This window comes from Antrostomus carolinensis, unplaced genomic scaffold (genome assembly GCF_000700745.2).
Source record: "Antrostomus carolinensis isolate BGI_N321 unplaced genomic scaffold, ASM70074v2 scaffold19311, whole genome shotgun sequence".
Taxonomy (NCBI): domain Eukaryota; kingdom Metazoa; phylum Chordata; class Aves; order Caprimulgiformes; family Caprimulgidae; genus Antrostomus; species Antrostomus carolinensis.
Window position 1 is genome coordinate 1 of NW_010293710.1, and position 4653 is coordinate 4653.

At 44.1% G+C, this 4653-nt stretch overlaps 2 non-coding genes across 2 annotated transcripts; both read right to left on the reverse strand.

Annotated features, from left to right (window-relative positions):
- Window positions 1-3209: 3209 nt before the first annotated feature.
- Window positions 3210-3282, reverse strand: TRNAA-AGC (transfer RNA alanine (anticodon AGC)). The gene has a single exon. It is a non-coding gene; the product is annotated as a tRNA-Ala (tRNA).
- Window positions 3283-3600: 318 nt separating this feature from the next.
- On the reverse strand, window positions 3601-3689 carry TRNAY-GUA (transfer RNA tyrosine (anticodon GUA)). The gene is given in 2 exon segments: window positions 3601-3636; window positions 3653-3689. It is a non-coding gene; the product is annotated as a tRNA-Tyr (tRNA).
- Between the last annotated feature and the right edge of the window lie 964 nt (window positions 3690-4653).

Below are 4653 nucleotides of genomic sequence, written 5' to 3' on the forward strand. Positions count from 1 at the left end.
CTGTTACCAGGGCACCCACCACATTCAACAGCGGGCCCACATTTTCCCCCGTCTGCCTTCTGTTATTGATGTACCTAAAAAAGCCTTTTTTGTTGTCTTTAACCTCCTTTGCCAGATTCAGTTCCAAGTGGGCCTTAGCCTTCCCAGTTGCATCCCTGCAGGCCCTGACCACATTCCTATATTCCTCCCAGGTGGCTAGACCCTTTTTCCACATTTCATGGACCTTCCTCTTCCCTTTGAGTTTTTCCATGAGCTCCTTGCTTGTCCACGTGGGTTTCCTGCCACTCTTGCCTGATTTCTTTCTCCTAGGAATGCACTGATCTTGGGCTTGGAGGAAGTGGTGTTTGAGCATTAACCAACTCTCTTGGGCCCCCTTACCTTCCAACACTCTAGTCCATGGGATAGCCCCAAGAAGGTCCTTGAAGAGGCTGAAGTTTGCTCTCCTAAAGTCCAGAGTTGCAACCCTACTTATTGGCTTGCATCTTCCACATGAGATCCTGAACTCCACCATCTCATGGTCGCTGCAACCCAGGCTGCCCCCAAATCTTCAGATCCCCAACCAGCCTTTCCTTGTTAGTAAGAACAAGGTCCAGAATCATGATGAACAATAAGAAATATTAACCATATATACTTGCAGTCCCTGCTATTTCAAATTCTGTTCTACATTAGCAGCTTTGGTAATGCACAGCTAACATGGCTGAACAAAGGCAACGTGCTTTGTCAACGTCAGGGGAAGCGTTATATGAAATTCTGGCCCTAGAGAAAGGAGCAACACATGACGAGATTAAGAAGTCCTACAGGTATGTAAAATGTGCTTTACCTGTCTAAAAATGCTTGGTTGTGTCTGGCATGATTATGATGGTAAAACCTTCTGAGTTACCTGCACTGTAGACATTCATTGTTACAGTATTTTTTTTGCATCATGAGCCTGAACAGAATCAGAGATGCTGCAATGTGAATCTATTGATTTCATCCCACAAGCAATCTGTGTGCTTCACCTAAAATGTTTTAATCTAGCTGAATGAGAGGTCAGTCTGTTAGGATAAAGTAACACAAAATATGCTTGTGAAGTGCAGCCTTTGAATACTGCACCCAGTTCTTCTGTTAACAACCTTCCCTGAAGTATGCTGGAAAGTAAAGCCAATGCAGAAAAGTGCTATAGTAACAATTCAAGAGCTAGAGTAAGAGACATAAGGAGTTTGATGAGTTTAACTTGTCATAAAAAAGATGACCAATAGATTATTTTATTACAGTGTGTAATACCTTTGAAGAGGAAAAATGCTAGGTGTGAGAGGGTTCTTCACTTTATGAAGACGGGCATAACGAAAACCACTGCTTGGAATCTAAAACCAATTTGAGTTGAAAAAGAGGTACATGGTTTTAACAGCGAGCGTAACCAACCACTGAAGCATACTGGCACAGGAAATGGGAGGGTCTCTATTGAAAAAGAAGAGAGGAATTTAAGATAAGCTTTACTCAAACACAAGTTATCAAAATAATATAACAAGAAGTGAGACTGGAAGACTTTATGGGTCATTTTCCTCTTAAATCTGTTCTGCTGTTATTAAAAATAGACAGAACTTTAAATGTCATGAGTGAAATAGATGTTCCTGACATTGAAATATGCCAGGCATGGACTTGCAGGTTTAATAAAAATAGTAAAAATTTTATTACAGCATAATTCTGGGTGTTGGTGGTTGCACTGTATTACCAGTCAAACTTTAACACAGCTTGCTTTTCCTATCAAATGCAAGAATATATTTGAACTAAAAAAGAGATTATGAAATAGATCTACTTGCATCATTGTTTAGTTTGCATTTTGCTGGGACTCTGCCCTCCGTGTTTTTGAACAAATTGCATTTCTCCCGCTTTCTGTTCCTAAAGGCATATATTCAATGAGGGTAGAAGAAGTAGTGAATGTTCAAACTCTTCATGTCGTGGAAGGAAAACTATTCACATCTCATGATTCTGTTGTCTTGCATAACTATACCATCAGGGAATAAACTTACTACAGTATCAAATTTACTCATGACTTGCACCTTCTGTGTCCCTGTAGTATAGCCTGGCTGCAGAAATCATGTTCTGGATCAAACCTCATGTTTTCCTGTTGCTTTTACATTTAAATTTATGGAAAAGAGGCCTTCTTTAATCCCCAAAGGAGAGAGTTGTCATGGAAGAATGTAAAATGGAATTAACTATATTTAATGCTGAACATGAAGAAGGATGATTTACACAGTGATGTGTGGTAAAACTGACAGTGGTGCTTTATCCATCTTTATTAGTAATTATAGCAAAAAAAAGGCTGCTTCTGACTAAAGTGGAAATGTCAGAGGGATTCACTTTTAATGGAGTAGCTGTAAATATTTGCAAGATAAAATGATGAGTCAGTCTCATAGATTTGCTTTAATTATCTTTTAATTTATGCTAATCCAAAAATCTGCTGCTGAACTGGTATTCTTTAGTACAAGGTATAAAACCAGCAATACCTGATTCTGAGTTTCCTGCCGTTATTAATTAAGTCAGTATTAATCATACTACCACAGCCCAGGGCAAAATTTACTTTTTAATAAACATGACGGAGGTACATCTCTGTGCTTTTATTTGGAGTTTGGCACAGTGTAATTTATCAAGGAGTAAAGCTAACAGGCTTCTAATCAGCAGAATTTCAAAGGAGATCTCTTTGTGTTCAATACCCTAGAAAAAAAAACCTTTAGAAACTTTTTTGGCATAAGAACTTAAATTGTCCTTTGACTTCACCACTGGAGTAAAATGCAGAGAGATACTGTATTAACTATGTTTTCATCAGAATTTTGAAAAGATATAGTTCAATAGACTATTTACAAATAAATAAGTACACCAGCACCTCTGTGAAAGAGTACATATTGATGATACAGAATTTTATTAGAAAATGTGTGCAGTACTCGGAATGCTGTTTAATGACTGCCAAAAAAAGAGCGGTAACTACTTACCTATGCTTATGCAAACAGCCCGTGCTACTCATGATACAGCCCTGGATGTTCTCCTGCACTGGGCACAGGACAGCTTGGGCCCCGAGGCAAAGTGGGAGAACTACATAACTAGATATAGGGCCCATCCTGCCCTTGGTGCAGCCCTGGATCCACTGGTGCACTTTGAGATGGCCACAACCCCCAGAGGACATGGGCCTCAGGAAAAGGGTCCTGAGTCCAGGCAAGAGGAATGAAAAGCTTTGGAGAATGCGGGCATCGATCCCGCTGCCTCTCACATGCTAAGCGAGCGCTCTACCACTTGAGCTAATTCCCCTGCCCATGGCCTCTGCCTCACATCCCCTCACAGGCACCCACCCCTGACCCCATCTGCCCAGCACCCAAAGCCTGGGCTTCTCATCAGCTTTGCTCTCACACCAACCTACCCATTCACCTTCCTGATGGAGGTGCCTCCTTATAACCCCAGTGCTCAGGACCACCATCCCGTACCCAGGTTTACCCAAAACTGCCTTGGATGGTCATCTTCCCCAGCTCAGGCAAGGGCTCAAGGCTGGGCAGAACTTCAAGGGGAGCCACCAGGAGAGGACCAAAAGGCAGAGGTGTGTCAGGGTCTGGGCCAGAGCCAAAAGGGCACTCCTTCGAGCCGGAGTTGAACCAGCGACCTAAGGATGGCCGTGCAAGGGAGCCTACAGTCCTCCGCTCTACCAGCTGAGCTATCGAAGGAACCACAGCACCTTCACACCTCACACCTTCATCACACCCTCATCCAAACAGGCACCTCTCACATCACCCCTGCATACCTGCATGACTCTCTTCAGCATGAAGAAGGAAAGACTTGCCTTGGACCCACATTGTCTACAACCTCTCATGCCCACACCACCTGACCAGGACAGACCCAGCCATGGTGGCTTGCTCCAAGTGAGCACCCAGAACAGAAGGCACTATTGTCACAATGGCAAAGGGACAGCTGCACATCCACAAGTCACTGCCTAGGTCAGAGTCACCATCACGTCAAGCGAGCACCAGGCAGGTCCAGACTGACCACACACAGATGAGGTCAAGACAGGACATCCATCTGCACATCAGTGTCTCCATCAAGGGTCTCTGTGGAAGGGCTTAGCTAGAATTCAGTAATCCCGTACTGTAGCGCGGAAAGAGGGAGAAGGCCCAGAGCCAAACAAGAATATATCTCCTGGGCCAATGCCTGGAGGCAGAGGCCCTGCGTAAGGCTGGTCAGGGGTGTTCAAACTTATTAGGGCTCTCAGGGCCCAGACAAGAAGTAAAGGTAGCCATGCATGGAAGCGTGCAGTACACTGCTGCATCAACAGAGCTATTGATGGACTAGCAGGGCCCTCTCCCAGCCTTGTCTCCATGACAGAGCAGTCAAAGAAATCAGCTTGGATGAGTCTTCAGGACCTCTCTACTCTAATCTCCCCAAAGCCGCCCCAGCCCAGGGATCACAGCAGCTTTCTCAAGGCTTCAGCAAGTCAGCTTATGACAGCCTGCAAGCATGGGGTCTGCACAGCCCCCTGGGCACCCTTCTTCCCTTGCTTGGCTGTCCTGAGGGGAGAAAAAATGGAACCTGTCTTGCTTCAGTTGTGCCCTCATGTTGTTACTCATTCATCTGCCAGTCACTGCAGTCAAAGACCTAGATGTTGAATTAATAACTTCCTGATAAACATTGAAA